This window comes from Dipodomys spectabilis, unplaced genomic scaffold, assembly GCF_019054845.1.
Source record: "Dipodomys spectabilis isolate Male_0828 unplaced genomic scaffold, ASM1905484v1 ptg000483l, whole genome shotgun sequence".
In the NCBI taxonomy this organism is placed as follows: Eukaryota; Metazoa; Chordata; class Mammalia; order Rodentia; family Heteromyidae; genus Dipodomys; species Dipodomys spectabilis.
Window position 1 is genome coordinate 1,681,287 of NW_024871160.1, and position 26,102 is coordinate 1,707,388.

Sequence of the window (26,102 nt, forward strand, 5' to 3'; positions counted from 1 at the left end):
GTCAGATACAGAAGACAGAATACACCAACTGGAACAAAAAGTGACAGATAAGGAAAAATCACTAAAATTAAGCCAAAGGGAAATTCAAGAGAAAGAAGATAATGCCAAGAAATTTAACCTTCATATAATTGGAGTGGACGAAGGTGGGGAATTTCAGAGCAAGGGAATGCAACACCTATTCCACAAGATAATCTGTGAAAATATTTCCCACCGCAAAAAAGAACATCTTACCTACATAACAGAAGCATATAGAACACCCAACAAGCAAGATCCCAGGAAAAACACTTCTAAACACATTATAGTAAAAACGATAGATCTGAATAATAAGGAAACAATCTTGCATGCAGCAAAAATGAAGAAGGAGCTATACAACAATGGGATAAAATTTAGAATCACTGCAGCTCTCTCCACACAAACACTGAATGCAAGAAAGGCCTGGGAAAATACCATACGAGCCCTGAGAGCCAATAACTGCCAACCCAGACTGATATACCCAGCAAAGCTAGGATTTACATTTGATGGAGAGAGCTGAAAATTTTTAATAGCAAAGAAAAACTAAATGAATATATAAACATTAAGCCAGCATTACAAACAATACTAAAAGAAGGAACACAACCTGAAGAAAGCAACCAGGAACAGGGACTCGCATCAGACAGGCAGTAATAGAAGTCTAACTGAGCAAGTGCAGGAGGAAAGGAAAGAAGAAAAAGTTAGGAAAACAGGGAATGATAGGGACCACAATGCATCTCTCTGTACTATCACTTAATATTAACTGGCTTAATTAGCCAATCAAAAGAAGAGGAACTGCAGATTGGATCAGAAAACATGACCTATCCTGTTGCCTTCAGGAGACCCACCACTCAACCGAACATACAAGCAAACTCAGAGTGAAGGGTTGGAAAAGGATCTACCAATCAAATGTCCCCAGTGAGAAAGCTGGTGTAGCAATCCTGATATCTGAGAAAGTAAATTTTCATTAAAATCAATTCAAAAAGACAAAGACGGACACTGCATATTAATACAGGGAAAAATCCAAAAGAAGGATATTAGCATCATCGTAATAACAATTCACTTAAATAATTGTTTTTCTTCTTCAGACTATTAGTAGAACCATATTTAATCCTAGCTTTTATATAAACAGGAATAGAATTTTTCTTGTCTTATTTAACTTTTCTGACTTGGTCAAATTTTCCTGATTTTGTAGACCAGGTTTTTCTCCATGAATAATTTTCAGGGCATTTCTGCATATTATGTATAATACAATTAAGAGATTTTCGGCCAAAGAAAACAACTCAGAATTCTTGAGGTTAATGACTATACACTGCACTTGGCACTGCATTTGTCATCTTGGTGTTACAACAATAGACAATCTATATTGAAAGTTGTGTTCTTTTTGTTTTCCCATTTCAAACCATATGAAGCATTTAAGGTGTATAGCAAGTTAACTGTGGGAGTATAAGCTTGTAATCTTTTAAAATATTTTTATTGTAAAAATACTGTTTAGAGCGGTTACAGTTACATGAGTAAGGTAATGAGTACATTTCCTGTTGAGCATTGTTACCAATCCTTTGTTTTCCTCGTACAATTCCTTCCCTGCATACTTCCCTAACTCTTCTGTCTACATACCTTGAAGTTGTGAAGTTCATTTTCAAGATAGTGTATTGTACATCTCATAGTTACAATTGGTCAACCTGTATACTTGTTTCAACATTTTGTTACCCTTCCCATCCCCAAATTGGAAAATTGTATATACAAGATGAAAGGAACCGGAATAAAATACAGTGACAACTGAGGATATATGAGCTGGTAATCTTTAGCCTTTAAATTCCAAAACAAGAATAAGCAATGAAAGATAATATTTTTTTCTAATTTAATTTAATTTTTTTGTGTGAACATATTGTACAGAGGGGTTACTATTACATGGGCAGGATAATGCATACTTTTTTTATCAAGCATTGCAGCCTCCTCCTTTGTTTACCCTTCACATCCCTTCCCTACCACCCCCCTATCTCTTCACCACCCAATCCTCCCCCCTCTACCCCCCCGCAAAAGCATTGTAAAGCTCGTTTTCGACATGAACTTGTACTTCTCATTGTTGCAACAGGTCCACCTGTATCCTTAAACAACTGGTTTTTCCCCATCTCCTCCACAAGTTATACTGACATCAAATATAGTGAAAGCAGGGGTTAAACTGTGGGGGAGCGACATACAAAGCAACAAAGAGATAATCTTATAAATGCGTTAGAAACAAATGCATGAAATAAAAAAGCATTAAAATACATATCTAAGGGTTCATTTTCCTAACATCACATTATCTGACCTTTTCCGCTTGACTCATACATATACAAGATATTGCAAATAAGGAAAACCATGAGACCTATGTTTCTTTGGGCTTGGCTTACTTCACTTAATATAATTTTTTCCAAGATTTTCCATTTCCTAACAAATGGGGCAGTGTCATTCTTTCTGATGGAGGCATAGAATTCCATTGTGTATATATACCACATTTTCTTGATCCATTCATCTACTGAGGGGCATCTGGGTTGGTTCCATATCTTAGCTATGGTAAATAATGCTGCAATAAACATAGTTGTGCTGGTAGCTTTAGTGTGGTCTTGTTTGTGAACATTTGCGTAAATGCCCAAAAGTGGGATTGCTGGGTCATAGGGAAGCTCTATGTGAAGTCTTTTCAGGAACTTCCATACTGCTTTCCAAAGTGGATGAACAAGTTTAAACTCCCACCAACAGTGCAGTAAGGTTCCCTTCTGTCCATATCCCCTCCAGCATCTGTTGTTGTTAGAGTTCTTGATTATAGCCATTCTAACTGGGGTGAGGTGGTATCTCAATGTTGTTTTGATTTGCATTTCTTTTATGGCTAGGGAGGTTGAGCATTTCTTCATGGGTCTACTGGCCATCCTTCTTTCTTCTTCAGAAAAGTTTCTCTTCAAGTCTTTAGCCCACTTATTTATTGGGCAGTAGTTTCTTTGAGGATTTGTTGTTGGGGGATTTAATTTCTTGAGTTCCAAGTATATTTTAGATATGAGACCCTTGTCCGTTTTATGCCTAGTGAAGCTCTTCTCCCAATCTATGGGCTTTCTATATTGATCTTGCTAGCTATGTCCTTTGCCATGCAGAAGCTCTGCAACTGCATACAATCCCATTTGTCCAACCTTTCTTTGAATTGTTGTGTTTCCGGGTCTCTCCACAGTAAATTTCGGCCGGAGCCAAGGACATCTAGGGTTTCTCCTATTCCATTCTGTAATTTTTTCAGAGTGTCTACTTTGACTTCGAGGTCTTTGATCCATTTGGAGTTGATTCTGGTGCAGGGAGATATATAAGGATCTAGCTTTAGTTTTCTACAAGTAGTTAACCAATTTTGCCAGCAGCATTTACTAAAGAGCCTCTCTTTCTTCCATTCTATTGTTTTAGCTCCCTTATCAAAGATTAGATGGCTATAGTTCTGTGTGTTCATTTCTGGATTTTCAGTTCTATTCCATTTGTCCTGTGGTCTGTTCGTGTGTCAGTACCAAGCTGTTTTGATTACTATGGCTTTATAGTAGAGTTTGAAATTTGGTATTGATATTCCTCCAGCAGTGTTCTTTCCGTTGAGGAGTGTTTTTGCTATTCGGGGTCTTTTATTGTTCCATATGAATTTTTGGATTGCCTCTTCTATTTCCTTGAAGAATGAGGTTGGAATTTTAATCGATATCGCGTTGAATTTGTAGATAGCCTTGGGAAGTATTGCCATTTTCACGATGTAAATCTTTCCAATACACGAGCATGGGAGGTTTTGCCATTTTCTAAGTTCTGTTTTGATTTCCTTTTTCAAGATTTTAAAGTTTTCATCATAGAGGTCCTTCACTTCTTTGGTTAAGTTAATTCCTAGGTATATTTTTCTTTGTGGGTTATTACAAATGGAGTTGTTTTCCTAATTTCAGCCACACTTTTCTCACTGTTGGCATACAGAAAAGATGTTGATTTTGGGGTGTTAATTTTATACCCTGCATCTTTGCCAAAGTTTTGAATCAGCTTGAGTAATTTGGGAGTGGAGTCTATGGGATTCTTTAAATATAAGATCATGTCATCTGCAAAGAGGGAGAGTTTTATTTCTTCTTTTCCTACTTGGATCTCCTTTACATCTGCATCTTGTCTTATTGCTGTAGCTAAGCATTCTAATATTAGATTGAAGAGAAGTGGAGAGTATAATGCTGGCTGTAGGTTTGTCATATACAGCCTTTTTGGTATTGAGGAATGTTCCATGGATTCTGAATTTTTCCAAAACCTTCATCATAAAGGGGTGTTGGATCTTGTCGAATGCTTTTTCTGCATCTATTGAGATAATCTTGTGGTTCTTATTCTTGCTCCTGTTGATGTGATGAATAATATTAATTGATTTGCATATATTGAACCAGCTTTGCATCCCTGAAATGAATCCTGTTTGATCATGGTGTATGAAGTTTTGGATGAATTGTTGAAGACGATTGGCCAAAATTATTTTGAGAAGTTCTGCATCAATGTTCATAAAAAAAAAATGGGTCTGTAGTTCTCTTTCTTTGATGAGTCCCTGCCTGGTTTTGGGATGAGGGTTATGCTGGCTTCATAGAATGTGCTTGGTAGTGAACTGTCTCATTCAATTTCATTGAAGATTTGGAGGAGTACTGGTGTGAGCTCTGCTTTGAAGGCCTTGTAAAATTCCACTGTGAAACCATCATGTCCTGGACTTTTCTTAGCTGTGAGGTCTCTTATTGCTGTTTCTATTTCAATGCTTGATATGGGCCTGTTAAGGTGGTTTAACTCATCTTGGTTTAGTTTTGGCATGTCAATATTTGCTAGGAAAAGGTCCATTTCTGTCAAGATCTCAAACTTATTAGTATAAAGTTTTGAGAAGTATTCCCTTATAATGTCCTGAATCTTGGTTGTTTCTGTGCTAATGTTTCCATTCTCATCTCTGAATTTATTTATTTGCGTGTGTTCTCTTCTTTTTCTGATAAGATTTGCTAAGGGTCTGTCAATTTTGTTAATTTTTTCGAAGAACCAACTCTTTGTTTTGTTGATTCTTTCTATAGTTTTTTGGATTCTAATTCATTTAATTCTGATTTAATTTTAATCATTTCTTTCCTTCTACTGGATTGGGGTTTATCTTGCTGCTCTTTTTCAAAGAGGTTTAGCTGTGTCATTAAATTGTTGGTTTCAGATCTCTCCAATTTGTTGATGTAGGAGCTCAGAGCCATAAACTTGCCTCTGAGTACTGCCTTTGCTGTTTCCCAGAGGAGATGGTAATTTGTGTGTTCATTTTTGTTGAATAGCATGAACATTTGAATTTCCTTTCTAATCTCTTCCATGACCCACTGGTGATTCAGCAGTGTGTTCTTTAGCCTCCATGTGATACCGGACTTTCTTTGGTGACTTTTGGTGTTGAGTTCTAATCTTATTCCCTTGTGGTCAGAGAGAAGGCAAGGTATAACTTCAATGTTTCTGAATTTAGACAAGTTTGTTTTGTGGCATAAAATGTGGTCTATTTTAGAAAATGTTCCATGTGCTGCTGAGAAAACGTGTATTCTGATGCTGCTGGGTGAAATGTTTGGTAGATGTCTGTAAAATTTAGTTGATCTATGCAGCTGTTTAGATCTGCAGTTTCTCTGTTGTGTTTTTGCCGGGTTGATCTATCTAGTGGGGAGAGTGGTGTGTTAAAATCCCCAACATTTAATGTCTTTGGATCTATATGGGATTTGAGTTAAAGTAGTGTTTCTTGGATAAATTTGGGTGCTCCATTGTTTGGCGAATAGATATTTAGAAATGCAATATCCTGCTGAAGGAGAGATCCTTAATTAGTATGTAGCGACCTTCTTTATGTCTTCTCCCGAATTTTAATTTGAAGTCTATTTTATCTGATATTAGGATTGCAACTTCCGCTTGTTTATGGGGGCCGTTTGCTTGGTAGATTTTGCTCCAGCCTTTCACATTGAAAATGTGTTTGTTTTTACGGGCAAGATGTGACTCCTGAAGGCAGCAGATAGAAGGATTTTGTTTTTTAATTCAACTAGACAGTTTATGTCGCTTAATTGGAGAGTTAAGTCCGTTAATGTTAAGAGATAGGACTGAGAGGTATTTGGGAGTTCCTGCCATGTTTTCCACCTTCTTGGGGGTTGCAAAAACTGGGTTCTTCCTATGGTTCTTGGATTCTCAGTTTGGGTGCTGTTTTTTGGCCTTTATTGTGGTCTTGTTGGTTTTCTATGTGTAGGACATCTTTAAGAACCTTTTGTAGGGCTGATTTAGTGGAGATGTGATAAAATTTTTTCATAAGGGTAATCTCAGCCTTCTGACTGATGCTCTGATTATTTCATTAAAATAAAATCCTGTTAGAATCAAGTTCTGATCCAGGGTAAAATGCAAATAGCCATGGAAATGATGACATTAAGTTGGTATTAATTAAATATGCCTTCTTATTAATGAAATACCATAGAGAAGGTTTTTACAAAAACTGTACAAAAATTGGACGATAGCAAGAGGGATTTCAGACAAAGGCATTATAGTGGGTAAGGTGTGTCAAATTTTCCAAACTGGAACTGCATGCTGGGAAAAAGAATAAATACACAAGGAGGAGTAACTTACTGTTTTAGATGAGCAACGTTAAGATGGATCATTATGTAAGAAGAAAGTTTGTATTTGGTTATTTCTAACTAGCAGACACTTTTCTATTCATAAAAAATGAATACTAGAATGAAAATCCAAAAGAACTTTGATGATACATTTAATATTTTGGAGACTGCAAATATTTTCAGTGATAAAAACAGTTCAATTAATTATGGAATTTATAAGCACTGGACTTCCATGTAATCATTATAAGTGATGTTCTTAGAACAGTATGAAATTTCTAAGGATGTTATTGGGTAGGAAATATATGCATGATACAATGATAAGAAAAGCAAAGTATAAAGTAGGCTCACACCTTATTCCTACCTACTCACCAGGGTGAAATTTGAGGATCATGGTTCAAAGCCAGCCCCCAGAGAAAATCCTTTCCACCACCAAAATTCCAGAAGTGGAGCTATGGATAGCATTGAGGGGAAAAAAGCAAAGAACAATGTGCAGGCCCCAGTTTTGGCAATAAACAAATGAATAATCAAACAAATATATGAACCCAAATTATAAGCATATATATATATATGCATATATATATATATATATATATATATATATATGCATATATGCAAGGCAGAGGGTATAACCGTGGTGTTCCAGTGTTCACATTGTGGAGCTCCATGATGGAAACAGCACAAATATTTACTTAAAGGAAATCAAAAGTGACAATATGTTGGAAATGATTTGTACACCTTGGGCAGTGGGATTGAGAGAGCCAAGAAAAGAGGACGAAAAATGTGGGAGGGTGTAACAAGTTACACAAGAAATGTTATACTGCCTTATTTATGTAACTGTAATCCCTCTGTACATCACCTTGACAATAATATTAAAATTACAAAAAAACAGAACGAAGCTTTTAATTATGATATTATATTTAAAAGTTTATTTTAAAAGAATTTTAGGCATGTTTTAAATTTCTAATGAATTGCCCCACTCTACTGGATTATACTGTAATATTGGAAGAATTATTTACACATGTTTCCATGTGTAAGGACCCCAATAAAAATTCCACAAAGAAATGCCAACATGGAACAAAGGGTCCTAACCATAATACATTACTTCTACAGCAAATCACACAATCTTCCAAATTCACATAACTTAATCATTTAAAGACAAATGATGAACCAACGTCTCCATTTGTAGAAATACATACTTTCAACAAGGATGGAAAAGGCACGGATAGCCAAAGTGAATGATACACAATAATAAGGAAGAGTCCATACATAAAGGAGTGTTTCCCGCACATTTACAACTCTAAATCTGGGAAAGTCAGTTATCTTTGTCATACTAATAGAAAAACACAAAAAAGCTAACTGTGGGATTCAAAAAGATTGCCTGAGAACAGGTGTTCATTATGACAACACAGCAACTTCATTGCAAATTACTATGTCTCTCTTTCCTTGTCTTATTCCCACCTCATTCTTGAATTCGGAAGGTCAGATTCTAGGGAGCCGGTTCTTTTAGCTCCAGTAATTAATGAAAAGGAATAGGTGATTGGAGATACAATTTCTTCACATTGGATTCTCATTCTTTATTAAGCTTACTGAGTACTAATGGATCCATGAAACACAAGAAAATCTTAAGTTTTCCACTAATTTTTTAAATGCCTGCTGTAAGAAGAATCAAAATTAACGAAAGCAATATTGATGCACCCAGATATGTTAAACAAATACTCTCAAGCTTACAGAATAAAATAGATACCAATACGATAATACTAGGAGACTTTAACACACCCGTCTCACCAAAGGACAGGTCTATCAACCAGAGGATTGGCAAAGAAGCTACCGAATTAATTGAGGCCATACTTCAAGAGGAATTAACTGACATCTACTGAGTATTTCACCCTAAAACAACACAGTACACATTCTTCTCAGCAGCTCATGGAACTTTCTCCAAAATAGACCATATCATAGTTCATGCAAGGAACTTAAGCAAATACAAAGGGATCGACATAATCCCCTGTATCCTCTCTGACCACAGTGGAATCCAGCTAGTTCTCAATAACAAAGCATACCGCAGAAATTTCTCTAATACATGGAAATTTAACAGCACACTCCTTAGCAATGCCTGGGTAACAGAAGAGATCAGAGAAGAAATAATATATTTCCTACAACTCAATGAAAATGAAAACACTTCGCAAAGAAACTTATGGGACACAGCAAAAGCAGTCCTGAGGGGCAAATTTATTGCCCTCAGTGCCCACATCAACAGAATGGAGACAGGCCAAGTAAATAATCTCATGTTGGAATTAAAACAGCTAGAAAAAACAAGAAAAAAATGGAACCTAAAGTTACTAGACGGAGACAGATATCCAAATTAAGAGCAGAGCTTAACCAATTACAAAATCAGAAAATTATAGCCAAAATTAACCAAACAAAAAGCTGGTTCTTTGAAAAAATAAACAAAATTGATGGACCGTTGGCAAGATTAATTAAAAAAAGAAGAGAGGAAACCTATTTTAACAGGATTAGGGATGCCACGGGAAAAATCACAACCCGTAACCAAGATATCCAAACAATCCTAAGGGACTACTTTCAAAAGTTATAATCTCTAAAGCAAGAAAACCTGGCAGAAATGGATGCATTTTTAGAGAAATACAAGTTGCCCAAACTGAGCAAAGAAGAAATAAACCGGAGGAGCATACGTGTCACAGATAGGAGGACCTCGATCCAGCCCAGCCAGAGCATATATTGTGTCTCTGTTTCAGAAATGCCCAAGACAGAAAGTTGGCTCCTCAGAGCCAGGGAGAGGAAACAAGCAGGGGTCATGGTGCCCCCAGGGGAGTGTCTGACCTCGGTAAGGGTGGTTTGGGGGCGGCCCCTCACCTGTGCTGCTGGGAGAAGCTGCTGGAGGCTGCTCCAGGTGCGGTGAGCAGTGATGGCAATGGTATTATGGACAAATGGGCCCAAAGTAGAGAACCAGGTCCAGGGATCAGGTTGGGGCTTTAATCGGGCTGGCAGCGCGCCATTGCCTGATATTTGAAATCTCGAAACTTGGGAAAGGGGGAAAGTGGCTGGGGCCACTTTCTCAATTTCCTACTATACTCCGAAGTCGCCTTGAGTCTCTTCCTCACCACTCAAACACCTCACCTTCCTCAACTGCTGGTAGTGGTGTAAATTAACAGTGGGAATCCCAGTGCTACCAGGCATCATGGAATGTGGGCGTGGCCACCAATCTTGAATCCCATTGGTCAGAAAGAACCATGAAAGAAAGGGGGTGTGGCCGGAATCCTGTGATGCAATCAGCATGGGCAGAGTCAAGAAGTTAGCATATCCCCAGCCCTTTTCCCAGGGAAGAATGTCAATTCAGTTGGAGACAAGAGGGTTGACTAGCTTTAACCGGATGGCTGCACAGATTATTGTGTATGTCTCTTCGTTGCCATTCTTGAACCTTGAACTCAGGATCTGGGCACAGTCTGTGAGCTACTTTTTCTCAAGGCTGGACCTCCAAACTGGAGCCACAGCGCTTCTGGCTTTGTTGTCACTGAAGTTAGAAAGGGGTCTCAAGGACTTTCCTTCCCAGGGTGACTTCAACCATGATCTTCCAATCACAGCCTTGTAAGTATCATGGAGGACTGCTGATAGTCACTGGTGCCTGCTTAATCATTGGACTTGCTGATGTTCTTGGACAAACAGGTGAGTTCCCTATCCTTGGGTTTAAGTGGTGGGAGCTATAGCCCAAAGTTCGAATCTTGGTCTTGCCACCAGCAAATGGCAGGAGATCCCAAAAACTTACTCCTATCCATATGATTACCAACGGAATGTGATGTGTGTCATGATTGAATGAGCAGTTCTTGAATGATTCCAGTATAAAATTATACACTATTATATTATAGGACACTGATCGATGTTAGTTAATATTTTATTGAGCATTTAAACAACCACATTAATAAAATGGAGGCATAATGAAATAACTAAGAATTGGGTCTCACATACTATAAAGGTGGCATTTTTCTGCCAGGACTGGTTTTGGAACTCATGGTCTTGGTTACTCTGATGCACTATGTGGGAAGGGAAAGCTGGTTTCCTTGAAGTCAAGAAATTCAAGTCTGTTCCTTAGGCCTGAAATAGATCCCCACCACTAGAAAACATCCCATTCATGTACAATTTACATATATGATTTATATTTATACACATATGTTGACTATATTTCATTCAGTGCAATTATTTAATTTTTTGTTTTATTCATGCATTGTACATTTATTTTATTGACTATTATGTCAAATAAAACATTGATTACATGGGCCTAGGAAGGTAGCTTAGTGGTAGAATGCTTGCCTTGCATGCATGAGGCCCTGGGTTTGATTCCTCATAAGCAAAATGAAAAAAGGCAGAAGTGGCGCTCTAGCTCAAGTGGTAGAGTGCTAGCCTTGAGCTGAAGAGCTGAGGGACAGCGCCCAGGCCCAGAGTTCAGGCCCCACGACCAGATCCCCCCCCAAAAAAGCATTTATTACATTAATTACATAGGATATATGACTGCATATGTATTCAACTTCATACCTGACACCCAGGACTTTCACAGAAAAGGAAAACATATGTCACCATCAGCTTCTTACTCCGCAATTCAGTTTTTGGCAGTGCTGGCATCTGAACTCATGGCCTACAAGCCTAAAAGGCCCAATTCATGAATGGGTGAGTGTCAGCACTCCATCCTGGGGCAAACTGAGCTGACAGGCTGTTCCCAGGACCTGATATCAAGCCCCAGGGGTTAACAAAATAATAACATTGATATGCAGATGGCAGTAAGTTAATATATATTTTTCATCGAGTGTAAGAGATATCTATACATTATTCAGTTATATAGATTGCATTCCTACCAATTCTTGGGTTTTAATTATGCATCCATGTAATCAATATTATTGTTTTCATCCTTAATGAAATCAGTGTCCTGAAATTATGGTGTTCCTGTAAGTAATAATATTCTTTTAATGCTTCATAAATATTAAATAAAGTCTATCAGCCTCCTGAAATGATGCTGTCTAATTTTATAGGAGCATCATTCACGATCAACTCATTCAACCGTGACATTTAAAGCATTCCATTGTTATTCCTGTGGATGGGGGACCATTTTCTTAGTATCTCCTGCCATTGGTTGGAGTCAGGACAGGGACTTGAAATCAGGGACAATGTTGCCACATGGGCCTAAGGCCTCCCCGATAGTCTGGCAGCCTTCAGCAATGCAAGATGAAGTACCCTTTGCAACAATGGCATTCAGATCCATGAGGGTCACCGTGCAAAGGAAGAAAACATAAGAAGGCCACATATTTTCTGTGCATTGCTTTCCTTGCAAGGTCTAGGGGTCTAGGATCCCAGGAGCAGCTACAGGTCTAGTGGCTGCACCCCAGCCTAGGGTGATCGAAGCTGAGGCAGAGTTGGTACAACCTGAGTTCAAGCCCCATATTGAGAAAAGTAAAATTAAAAAAAATGCTCCCTGGCTTCCAATTCATGCCGTGTACCCTTCTAGGTTTTGGATTTGAACTCCGGATGTAGGTAAATCTGCAGCAATGTGAATGAAGGGGAAGATCACCGTACTTGAAGGTAAGAAAGTCAGGCCTGTTCACTAGTCCTGAATTCAAGCCCAAGCCTTGGAAAACATACTAATTATATACATTTTAAAGATAGGATTTATACTTACCTATAGATATTCAGTCCATACATGTTTGGTGTGGTTGTTCCTTATATTTTTTGTTTTATTCATTTATTTACCTTTGATTGTACTATGATGAAACCCATTCTGTTTATTTCATTGATGACATCCTATCACAGAGCATCTAGATTTGTAGAAATGTTCTCCACCATGCCAAGATTCTCAGGGTCACCCAGGAAATTCAGAGAAAAGGAAAACAAGTTTCACACTTGGCTTCTTACTCCACGATCCACTTGTTGGTAGTGTTGGGATCTGAACTCAGGGCCTAGTAGGACCACTTGGCCAATAAGTCAAGGTTAACACACCAACTTGTGAGCAACTAAGGAGCTAAGCCAGTCCCAAGATCTGACATTGATCCCCAAGGTGGTCCACTATAGTCATAAATTCATACTTTAAACATACAATCTATATTGACGTACATGTGTCAACAGCATATTGTATTTAGTGAACTTCTTCTCCTTATTTTGTATCTACATCATGGAAGTATTTTGTATTTTACTAAGTATGGTGACAGGTATAACTGTGCTGACATGGATGACAAAAGGTTCCCATGGTTATAGTCTATGAATTCCCCTTCCTAGTTGATACTCAGGACTTTCACAGGAGAAGCAAAGGTGTGCAACAACTGGCTTCTGACATCAGCATGGATCTTTGGTCAGTGCTAGGATTTGAACTCAGGTGTGGGTAGCTCTGTTGCACTGTGGGGAAAGGGGAAGCTCTCCATCCTTGAAGTCTAGAATGTCAGACCTGGTCCAGGGCCTGATTTGAAGCCCAGCACAGGAGAAAATAGCAAGCCCACCATTTTTAAACATAGGATCTCTCTTTACCTACAGGAGTGGTATGCATCTTGCATTCAGTGTAGTTATTCTTTTTATTTTGTGTCTTATTCATTGATGTATTGTGCATTTTATTGAGTATGGTGACAGATATAACTGTGCTGACATGGATGACAACCTATTCCCATGGCTATAGAGTTGCCTATACAGCATTCTCCATCATCAATGACACCCAGGACATGCACAGAACACGAAAACATGTGCAACCCTAGGCTTCATCAGAATGAATCTTTTGGCAGTGCTGGAATTTGAACTCAAGGCCTAGCAGGCCCAATTGGTGAATGGGTCATGGTAAGCACAACAGCCTGTGAGCCTCTAAGGTGCTCGGCCATTCCCAGGACCTGAGATTGATCCCTGGTGAGGGCCAATATAGTCATAAATTCATAATTAAATAGAGGATCTATATTTCCAAACATGGGTGGGCAGCATCTTGCTTTTGGTGTAGTCATTCTCTTTATTTTGTGTCTTATTAATTGATGTATTGTGTATGTTCTTAAGTATAGATTGACAGATATAACTGTGGTGAACTGGATGACAACCTATTCCCATGAGTATAGAGTTGCCTATACCTTCTCAATCTAGCAGAGACCCAGAATTTGGGCAGCACAGGAAAACAGGTGCAACAACTGTCTTCTCACATCAGGGTGAATTTTTGGCAGTGCTGGGACTCGAACTCGGGGCTTAAGAGGCCCAACTGCATAGTGGGTCCACGTGAACACACAGACTGTGAGCCAGTAAGGAGCTGGGTTGTTCCCAGGAACTACTATCGAGCCCTAGGGAGGCCAAAATAGTCCTCAATGCATCATTGAAACATGGGATGTATATTCACATCAGTGTGTGGACTGCATCATGGATTGAGTGTACTTATTGTCTTTATTTTGTATGCTATTCATGAATGTATTGTGTATTTTCTTGAATATATGATGACAGGTATAACTGGGCTGACATGGATAACAACTTATTCCCATGACCACAGGGTGCCCCATGCATTCGCCATCCTAGCTGGGACCCAGTACTTGCACAGAAAATGAAACAGGTACAACAATTATCTTCTGGCATCAAGATGAATCTTTTGGCAGGGCTGGGATCTGAACTCAGGCCTAGCAGGCACCATTGGTGAATGGTTCCACATGAGCACACCAGCCTGTTAGCAACGAAGGAGCTAGGCCTTCCCAGTACCTGAGTTTGAGCCCCCGTGGGGGTAGAGTTGCAAGCACAATAGTGACCCATTCATAAGCTGAAGGTAGTATGCAAATAAGTATATATTTGTATAGAGTAGGATTGATGGTGACCTGTGATGGAATCCAATCTGTGTGACTACTGATTCTTGGATCTTTCCTGATGCCTCCATTTCATGACTGTGATTATTATTGTCACGCTTCATCAACTCTTCTTTACAAATAATCTATACCCCATGAGTCTTGCCTATCATTTCCTACTTGCATCATGCACGAAGTACTCATTCAAGGATGAGATCAATCGCATTCCATGACTCTTCCTAAGTCCAGAAATGAGTATCTCAGGATCTCCCGCCATTCCCTCTTCATAGGGGGGCTGAGTTCAAGCCTCATGCCTGTAAAACATACTCATTATATACATTTTAACGATGGGATTTATACTTCCATACAGATGTTCAGTCCATATTGTGTTTGGTGTGGTTATTCATTTTATTTCTTGTTTTATTCATTTATTTACCATTTATTTTATTGACTCTGATGACACCTATACCATTTATTACATTGCTTACATCCTATCACATAGAATCTAGATTTTAGATGTGTTCTCCATCATGTCTGGCAGTGTGAGGATCTGAACTCGGTGTCTAGCAGGCCCAATTCATGAATGGGTGAGTTTCAGCATGGCAGCGTCTAGAAAATGAAGCTGTCAGGTGTTTGCCCAGCACTGAGATCAACCCCTACGTTTGGCCAAAACAGCAGTACATGGATAGGCAGACGGTGGTATACAAATAAATATATATTGGTAAAGAGTGCCAGAGCCGTCAATCTATGATTGAATGACAACTACTACGTTGCTACCAATTCTTAGATATTTATTATCCCACCATTGAAGGAATATTATTCTTTTCATGCTTAATAACATTAAGACCAATCAGCATTCTAGGATTATTGCGTCCAATTTTAGACAAGACCGATGCATGAACTACTCATTTAATCAGTATTCTTATGCATAGGAATGAGTCTCTTGTGATCTCCTGCCATTGGTATCAGGACTGGGATTTGAACCCAGGGGATATGGTGACAGGTTGGCCTATGGCTTCACTGATAGCCCACCAGCCATCAGCAAGTGCAGGTCAGGTCCACCTTGCAGCCATGTCATTCAGACCCAGGATGGTTACCGTCCAAAGAAAAAATCATAAAACCCCAGCCCTCTACAGCTTGCCACTTTTTGTGCTTTCCAGGTTTTTTATTCTACCTGCAAGAACTCTGGGCCTAGGACCTCAGGGTTGGCTATGGGAGATCAGAGCTGAGGCAGAGTTTAAAAGAACTGAGTTCAAGCCCCATGGTTGTAAAAAAAAAAAAAAAAAAAAAAAAAAGAAGAAGAAAGAAAAAACATTATTTAAGTAAATTAAAAAAAATAAAGTTCCCTGGTTTGGAATTTCTGCCAGTTTTCTTTCCTAGCCTGGGATTTGAACTCAAGGTCTTGGTAAACTTGTAGCAATGTGAGGGAAAAGTTGCCACAGCTTGAGTTCAAACCCAGTGCCAACCAAAAATGAAAAACTAAGTCACTGAACTCGGCAGGGTGATGTAGTTGTGGAGATGGGAGGCAAGGAATGGTAAGAGGAAAACAAAGGAGGAGTCAACAATGCTCAATTGGAAACGTACTCATTACCTTGCTCCTGTAACTGTAACCCCTCTGTGAAACATTTTTGCAATAAAAAAGTACAAAAAAGAGAAACAATATAGTTCTCAGCGAAGCACTTTAGATGTAAGGAAAGTATGTCTGAATAGTTGTAAAAAATTCTACACTGCTTTTTTTTAATGTTCAGTATGGAACTGAGTAAACATGATTGCTTCCATTTAAAAAAAGTAAGTTACTGTCGAAACTGGGGCCACTATTTCTGCCATTGCTAGGATTTGAGCTCACCATCCAGGTAACTCTTACACCATGGGTGAAGGTGAAGCTCACTGTCTTTGAGGAAAAGAAATTCAGGGCCTGAATGAAGGCCCTGCAATTGAAAAACTATTTCTATACAAGTGTAATATATGATATACACTTATGTATGTTAATTTCATATTATGATTTTATTATTGATTTTGTATTTTCTTTTTTAATTTTTCTTATTTTTATTTTGCTTTATTTTTATTTTTAATTGATTGATTATTGTATTTAGCATATTATACACATAATATTTATTACATTTTGCACACCTATAATAAAATTCTATGCAACAATTTAGGACATTGACTCATGTTTCATTAATATTTTATTAAGTGTTGAAACATAATACATAAGTAAATGGATGCATTTGTCACAGTCTTCACATGTTTAGAGTCTCTTCCAAGTATGAGCTTTGTCCAATCTTTGGACTCTTCCTATTGGATGATTTATAGTCAGAAACCTTTTCCTGAGGATAGGCAAGTGAGGTATAAAATTGAAAGGATGGAGCTAGAAATGTGGCTTAGTGGTAAAGAGCTCGCATAGCATGCATGAATGCCAGGGTTTGAATCCTCAGTGCCACCTAATCAGAAAAAGGTAGAAACTGTGGAGTGGCTCAAGTGGCTAGCCTTGAGAAAAAGGAGCTCAGAGACAGTACCTAGGCCCTAAGATCAAGCCCCAGGACTGTCAAATACAATAGACCAGATGCAGTGTCTCACATATGGAATTCTAGCTTCTCAGGAGGCTGAGAGCTGAGGACCACAGCTCAAAGACAGCTTAGGCAAGGAAAGCCTGTTAGACTCTTATCTCCAGTGAACCACCCAAAGACCCCATGTGGTGCTGTTACTCAAGTGGTAGAGCGTTTGTCTTGACCTGAGGGGCTAAGGGACAGTGCCCAGGCTTGAGTTCAAGACACACTATTGCGAAAAAAGTGGAAAAAAAAGTGAGGGTTAATGCAGGTACTTTTCCTATTTGCTAACTATGAGATCATTCTTTGGAAAATGAACACTGATGTATATCAGAATTGGAGTCAGAGCTTAAGGTTCAAGTGTAACACATTCATATGCCCAGCCTCTCAGACTCTAGCATTGTAATCTTGTGTCCTACAGGGTTCTGAAAGGTCCAATGTTGAAAGGCTTAATATGTTTCCCAAGCCCATTGTGATAGCAGTTGACTTGTACTGTCAAGGTCATTACAGCTCTGAGCCTAGCAGAGCACCAGTAGTTCAGGCCTGTCACCCTAGCTCAGGAGACTGAGGTTTGAGGATCACAAGGTGAAGCCAGCCAGGGCAGGAAAGTCTATGAGACTCTGACTTCCACTTCTGAAAGGTCAGATGTTCAAGAGCTTCCTGTGTTTCCCTTGGTGATGAGAAGTACTTGAACTCTAAATGTTCTTAGAATTCTTGAGCTATAGAAGCAGGAAAGAAACATTGACCCATCTTGGGTTCACATGAAGTTCTCAGGCTCCAAACCCTAGCCCCATTAGCAGAAAGAACTCCAGTGTAACACTGTAATTGAAGGACAGAAAACATTTTCAAATGCCAGGCTAGGTGCAGAGACCAGGCCTACAGGATTCGGAGGCAGAATGTACACATTCAACAGATAAGTGAGCAGCAAAACCACTTCATATATTGCAGGCAATGCAAGCAATGGGAGGAAACCTAAAACATTTGTTAGAGTTACACCAGGGTCAGGCTTTTCTCAGCCTCTTCAAACAATGACTAATTAACATTCTTCCCACAAGTGAAGGGAGAATCAGGCTATCTTAGGTTACCAAAAGAGCCAGTTTAGTCGGGGAGAAGGGAGGAACAGAGTAGAAAAACGCTGCTCTCTGGTCTTAGGGAGTGGGTTTTTGATTTTCCATCTGTCAGATTTGAAGGCCCTTCTTCTACCTCTGCCAGTCCTTTCTACTTCCTTCATTCTCCACATAATTCAAATCCCCAGACCAACTAGAGTCAGGGTTGTTTCTCTTCTTTCTCCAAGCATCTGAGTTAGAACCTGGCTCTGCCCAATTGGCTCTGGTGCCCTTGGCTGCCTGAGAAGTGGGAAAGCGACAGTCTTCTTGCTCTCTGGTTGTGTGAAGGAAATGCTGGTGTCCTGGCACACTGCAGAAGGCCTAATGCCTGGAAATTGTTCCCTTCTTTCCTCCTGAAATCCAAGACCAGATTCATCTATCATCTTCCTATCTATCTATCTTTCTTTCTTTCTTTCTTTCTTTCTTTCTTTCTTTCTTTCTTTCTTTCTTTCTTTCTTTCTTTCTTTCTTTCTTTCTTTCTTTCTTTCTTTCTTTCTTTCTTTCTTTCTTTCTTTCTTTCTATCCTGTCTGTATATCTATCTATCTACCTACCTACCATTCTACCTAGATATCTCTTGCCAGTTCTTGGGTTGAACTCAAGGCCTGGGCACTGTCTATAACACTCTACTTGAGCACTCTACTTGAGCCACAGCCCCAATTGTGGCTTATTCTGTGTATGTGCTACTGAGGAATCATACCCAGGGCTTCTTGCATGCTAGACAAGCACTCTCTCAGTAATCCACATTCCCAGCCCCTCATCTTTTCCTTAATGGTAGTTTTTTTAGGAAAGTATGTTGCCATTTTACCTCCCCAAGTTTAAGTTTCTGAATACTGGATACTTCTATGAAACCTGGTCTTCTTTTCCCCTGCCAAGTTTGTTATGGTTCCTGCATTGGCCTCATAACAAAATGTAAATAAAGGCTCCTGAGAGTGTCAGTGTATCATATGAGGACACAGGCCTGGAACCCTGGAAGAGAAAAGCCATGGGCCTGAAATGAAGAGAATGATGCAGTATATGAAAGGAGCATATCTGAAATATAAATCAGTAAATAAAAGGAGAAGCACTGCAAAGGTCTATTTGCATTCAGGGAGGTAATATACAGACATAAGTAGGTAGGGCACTGATACATAAAATTGGCCATCTCTTTTTGAATTTTTTTTGTGGACATCCCAGGGCTTAACCTCAGGGCCCAATGCATTCCTCCACTGTTTTTCCCAAAGCTGAGGCTTTACCACCACCACAGCTCCACTTTCAGCCATCTGGTCATTAATTCGACATAAGCGCCTCCCAGGCTTTCCTGCCTGGTCTGGCTTGTGTCTCCTTCTTGACTTTCTCTCTCAAAGCTGGAACTCTGCCCTCTGGACCACTGTTCCACTTCTGATGATCTGGTGGTTTATTGGAGATAAGAGTTTCACAGAATTCTTGCTCAGGCTGAATTTGAATGGCGATCTCCCAAACAGGATTTAAGCGGCTTTCCTCAGGGATACACCAAGGAGTCCCTCCACACAAACCCTTAGTCTATGTCTCGAGAGGCACTACAGAAAAAGAGATACATGAAGATGCTTCTAGTGGGTTCTAGATACTTAAGGTTGTAGACACATAACACTCATAATTACTAGATCATTTTATAGACAAAAGGAGTAATGCAGACAGTATGAGGATCGCTCCAGCTTTTGGTCTTCTCATCTTGAGACAGCAAGTTCACTGCAGCTCAATGCTAAGTGACAGAATTGTCATGTCCTGTGGACATTTGCTCCCAAATCCTGTGACACTCATTTCTCACTTTTGGCTTCAAACATGTGACCCAGAGGAGAAGATGAGGAGGAAATCCTTCTCAGGTAAGGCAGTTCTAAAGAACATTGGGTAGTTAATTTATAAATTCAAACCATTGCAATGACCCTGCTAAGAAGTCAGATTGTCCAGATTAAAAATGAAGAAGAAAAGAAAGAAGGTGCCAGTGGCTTCTCACTGTAATCCCAGCTCCTCAGAGGGTGATATGTAGAGAATCTGAATTTTATTCCAGCCAGATTAGGAAAGTCCATGACACTTATTTCTAAGACATCACAGAAAAACCCAGAAGGGGGGTTGTGACTCAAGCTTAATGCACTACCCTTGAGCAAAATGAGCTCAGTGACAAGTTCTAGGCTCATAGTTCCACCCCAAGACCTGCCCCCTCAAAAAGAGCCTGTACTTCCATGTCTTTGGGTATGTATGGATGTATTCCTATAGGTGAAGTTTCAGAGTAGCTATGATGAATGGCACCAAACTAGGTAATGTGTATTCAATAAAATGATTTCACAACAGAGACTGTTTTCATGATAGTGCATGTTCCGGGGCTCCCCTCACTGTTCCCAGTGTAACCTGAGGGTTTCTCTCCATCCCAGGCCTGCTGGAAGAAGTCTCTCTCATTGTCTGGACAGGCAGACAAAAGGCCTCAGTCCTGTACAACTGTGTAGCAAACAACTCCGTCTGGGTCAGATAGTGAGGATGAGTGTGGGTGGGCTCTGAAGTTCAGGAGAAAAAGGTCTCTTTGTACCCCAAACTATCTATTTCCCCAGTGCTCTGGTTTGACAGGAAGCCTTCATATGTGCCACCTTCTGTGACAGGCCACGTCCTGTGCACTTATCCTGGTTTTGTGAGACTATACTCCAGTGTTCAGATACAGTGCTCAATATAATTCAAGAGTCCTTCTGGCGGACAAATAGGGCATTGAACCTAATGAAATGTTTCATTGCCTGTGATGATGGGCCTATGATGCCTCTCCTAGGTTTCAGGAAGTTTGGGAAATCCAAACACATATCTGGTATCACAAAGCTTCCTGTCATCTAGGGCTGGTGAACCTCATCAGGTTTTGAAACATTTGACCTCTCCTAGTTGGGCCCTGAGTGGCTAGGTTTTGGGGTTGAACACAGGGCCTGGGTGCTGACCATGAGTTCAGTGCTGAAGCCCGGTACTTTACCATTTTGTGTAACAGCATCACTTCTTGTCTGTGTATGTGTGAGTGTGTGTGTGTGTGTGCACACACGTGGGAGAGGGCGCATAGGCACATACACGATTCTTGGACGTTGAACTCAGGACCTGAGCACTGTACCTATTTTCTCTTGTATAAGTATAGCCCTCTCCTACTTGAGCCACAGAGCCACTTCAGGCTTTTTTTAGGGTTGAGGTCCTGAGAAATCAAACGCAGGGTTTCATATTTGCAAAGCCCTATACCCCTAAGGCACATTCCCAGCCCCCTACTTCAGGTTTGTTTGTTTGTTTCTGTCTTTTTTTATCGTTGTAGAAGATGATGTCTGGGCCTGGGTGCTGTCCTTGAGCTCTTCAGCTCAAGTCTTGTGCTCTACCACTTGAGCCAAACGGCACTTCAGCTTTTCTGGTGGTCCATTGGAGCTAAGTGTCTCAAGGACTTTCCTGCCCATGCTGGCTTTGATCCATGATCCTCAGATCTCATCCTCCTGAATAGCTTGGATGACAGACATGAGTGACAAGCACCTAGCTTCCACTTCAGGTTTCTTAGTGATGAATTGGAGATAATAGGCTCATAAGACCTTTTGTGTCTGGGAGAGTTTGGAACCCAGGTCCTCAGATCTCAGCTTCCTGAGAAAGCAGGATGAGAGACCTCAGCTATAGACCCCTAGGGCTGTTGCCTCTCCATGTAATTAATATTATTGTTTTCATCCTTAATAAATTATTAATTAAATCAACCACTGTTCTGAAAATATTACGTCCATGTAATTAATACTATTATTTGAATATGTCAAAAATATTCATTAAAATCCATTGGCCTCCTAAAATCACTCTATTTATACAATAGTATTCAGAAAATACTTATTCAACCTTGCCATTCATAATCTTCTGTCGGAATTCCTATGAATAGGAAGGAGATTCTTAGGATTTCCCGCCTTTGGTAGGGGTCACGACCGGGCTTCAAACACAGGGCCTATGTTGCCATGTTGGCCTATGGCTTCCTTGGTAGCCCGCCAGCCTTCAGCAATGCCAGGTTACCAACATTTTTCAAGTGTCATTCAGACAGGATGGTCACCTTGCAAAGAAAAAAAATGTAAAACCGGCAGCCATCTGTAAGTTGCCAGTTTGTTTTTGTGTGTGTGTGTGTGTGTCGCATTATTTTTTTTTCTTGTCAGACGTTGTGGCCCAGGAACCTAGGTTCGGCTGTGGGTCCAGTGGCTACACCCCAGCCTAGAGTGATCAAAGCTGAGGCAGAATTGCCACAACATGAGTTCAAGCCCTGTGCTTGACAAAACAAACATACATACATACATACACAAACACATACATACATACATACATACACTAAAATATTTTAAAAATTATCAGGCTCCTTGGCTTGGAATTCACACCATTTCCTCTGCCAAGCCTGGGAATTGAACTCAGGGTTTGGGTAAATCTGCAGCACTGTGGGGGATGGGGAAGATCACCCTTCTGGAAGACATGAAATTCAGGCCTGTTCCTAGAGCCTGAATTCAAGTCCTAGCACTCGAAAAATTAATATTTGTATATATTTTAAATACATGATTTATATTTACCTACACATGTTTATTGCATATTGCGATTAGTGTATTTATGTTATTTTGTGTTTTATTTATTTCTATTGTACTTTAGTGAGTATGACTACACTTATAATATTTTTTGCATCCTATTACATAAGACATAGATGTGCCTATGTATTCTACATCATTCCTGAGTCCCAGAAATTTCACCGATAAGGAAATCAAGTGGGACAATTGGCTTTCCACCAGGATTTAAGTTTTTGGCAGTTTTGTGACTTACACTCAGGGCCTAGCAGGCCCACTTCATTAATGGGTAAATGTTAGCACACCAGTCTGATGCAAGAGAAGTTGGCCGGCAAATATGAGGACCTGAGATCAAGCCCTAGGAATGGCCAATATAAAAACAGATAGATGATTAGATTGCAGTGTGTGTGTGTGTGTTTGTGTGTGTGTGTGTGTGTGTGTGTAATTACAAATGTGTATGCATCTATAAATGTATACAGAGAGAGACAGATAGACATTTATGTAGACTCTAGTGTATAACCCTATATAAAGGGTGATGTCTATATCTTATTTCTATATATTATATTACTACCAATTATTTAGTATAAAATTATGCCTCCATTAATCAATTATAGAAGACATAAAGTATTAATCAATGACCTATATTTATTGAATACAATCTTAAACTGGAATGACTAGCTAATTAGTCATTCAGTTAGTACATTTCAAACATTCTATTAGTGTTCCTATAGATAGGATTAAGTTTCCTAGGATCTTCAGCCATGTGTAGGTGGCAATCCCAGGATTGAATTCCCTGGATTGAACTCAGTGCCTAGGTGTCTAGGTTGGGCTCATGCTTCACAGAGAGCCCTCAGCCTTCATCCATGCAAGCTGACGTACAATTTTCAAGCTGAGTCATTGAGACCCAGGAGGGTCACAGTGCTAAGGAAACAAAGATAAAACTGTTGTGTAAAACTTCCTGATTTTTCCCCCTCCATTTTTGTTGGTTTGTTGTATTTTTGCTAGCGCTGGGAGTTGAACTCGGGTCTTAGGATCCCTGGATTATCTGTGGGTGTAAAAGCTGCACCCCAGCCTAGGGTAATCATAGTTTAAGACACAATAAAATGTTTCCTTGAGCAAAAGGAGCTCAGTGAAAATGTGTAGGCTCACAGTTCAAGTCTCAGGACATGCCACAAAAAAAGAGCCAGTAACTCCATGTGTCTGTGTATGTATGCATGTATTTGTATCAGTGAACATCCGAGTCTCTACGATGAAAGGCACCCAGCTAGAAATTTGCTTTGAATAGAATGATTTCATAACACAGCGAGTGCTTTCAAGAAAGTGCATATTCTGGGGCTCCCCTTACTGTTCCCAGTGTAGCCTGAGGGGTTCTCCATACCCCAGCTGCTGGAGGAAGTCTGCCTCATTGTTGGAACAGGCAGACAAAAAGCCTCACTCCTGTATTGCTGTGTAACAAACAATTCACCCCGGCTAATTATTGAGGATGTGTGCGGGCAGGCTCTGAAGGTCAGGAGAAAAAGGCCTCTTTGTACCACAAGCTATCTCTCTCCCCAGTGCTCTGGTTTTTTTTTGTTTTGTTTTTGTTTTTGTTTTTTGATTGGTCATGGGGCTTGAACTCTGGGCTTGGGCGCTGTCCCTGCACTCTTCAGCTCAAGGCGAACACTCTACCACTTGAGCTACAGAGCCACTTCCGGTTTTCTAGTGGTTTATTGGAGATAGGAGTCTGACAGCCTTTCCTGCCCAAACGGCTTTGAGCCGTGATCCTCATATCTCAGCCTCCTGAATAGCTAGGATTAGAAGCATGAGCCACCAGTGCCCAGCCCAGTGCTCTGTTTTGACAGGAAGCCTTCATTTGTGCAACCTCCCATGGCAGGCCAAGTTCCTGCACTCATCCTGTCATTGTAAGATTGTGTTTCAGTGTTGAACCAAACTGCTAACATTAATTCAAGAGTCCTTCTGGCAGATAATTAGGGAGCTGAACCTAATGAAATGATTTCTTATTGCCAATGGTGCCTCCGTGTGTGTTTCTGTGTGTGTGTGTGTGTGTGTGTGTGTGTGTGTGTGTGTGTTTGTGTGTGTGTGTGCATACACTATTACTGGTGCTTGAACACAGGACCTAACCACTGTACCTGAGTTTCTCCTGTACAAGGACAGCACTCTACCACTTGAGTAACAGCAACGTCAGCCTTTTTTTCTAGGGATGTGGATCAAACCCAAGGTTTCACACATGTAAAGCAGTCTACCCCTAAGAAACAATCCCAGCTCTCCATTTCAGGTTTCTTTCTTTTCTTATAAGTTGGAGGAGTTCAAATCTGGGCCTGGGTGTTGTCTCTGAGCTCTTGAGCTCAAGTCTAGTACACTGCAACTCAAGTTACAGCACCCATTTAGGCTTTCTGATGGTTTATTGTATATAACCATCTCCAGGAATTTCCTGCCCAGGCTGGCTTTTGTCCGTGATCAGGGATAATTTTTTTAACTCCATAATTTAGTGACTTTAATTTCGAGAGCAGAAATTAACAAACTTTTTGAAAATTTCATTAGAATATTTTAAAATCACTTTCAAAAGTATTTTTAAAAGGTATTTTAAAAGTCCTTGGATAGAGATGTGCTCATTTCCAGATAAAAACATCTCTCTGGCATCATTACATCAAGACTAAAGGAACATCACAACTACTCAACTACCAAGGGGAAAAGGTACCAAGATCCTCAGCTTCCTGAGCAGGCAGGATGATAGATCTCAGCTAAAGAGACCTAAGCTGTGACACTTTGCTGCAAAGGGGTCCTTGGCTCCACATTTTAGAATGTTAGCCATGAACCCAAGAAGAATGTCAACACCTAGGCTCTGAGTTCAAGGTTCATGATATAGAAAACTAAACCAAAACAATTTTCTACAGGAGACAAGTCACTAGAGCTCAGTATATACATAAATTTGGCCCTGCCTTGGAGACATATCTGAGCCTCAACTTTCTCATCTGCACAATCATCTTACTTGTGTAGATCTTATAAGGACCAGATGAAAGAATACAACTCGTGAAGGACTCAGCACATAGTACCCTGTGAATGGCTCAGCACACAATACCTCATGAACAACCCAGTACTCCGTGAAGGACTCAACACCCAACACCCAAGGAAGGACTCATCACATAGCTGTATCCCACAAACTGTCATTAAAATTAAGGTGCTTATCACCATTCTTTCAGACACACGTCACAAACTGCACAAGTACACATCTAACAGTTTAGAGGGGTGTTTTTGTGTGGGGAGGGCCATCAGCCTAGGAGATTTCACTCATAGGTTGGAGGTACTGTCCTAAGACCTTTTCCTCAAGGCTAGAGCTCTACCACTTGGAGGCACAGCTCAGAGTCTAGCAGATTTCCTGGTAGGGCTGAGTTTTCAACCCACCAGCGTCTGATCTCACCCTCTGAGCAGCTAGGGGTGAGCCAGCAGTGTCTGGTTCCATGATGCTGGGTTGCAGCTGTTGACCTCTGGCTAAGTCAATTTAGGTGGCAGCCATCAGCTTCAGACTACCAGCTT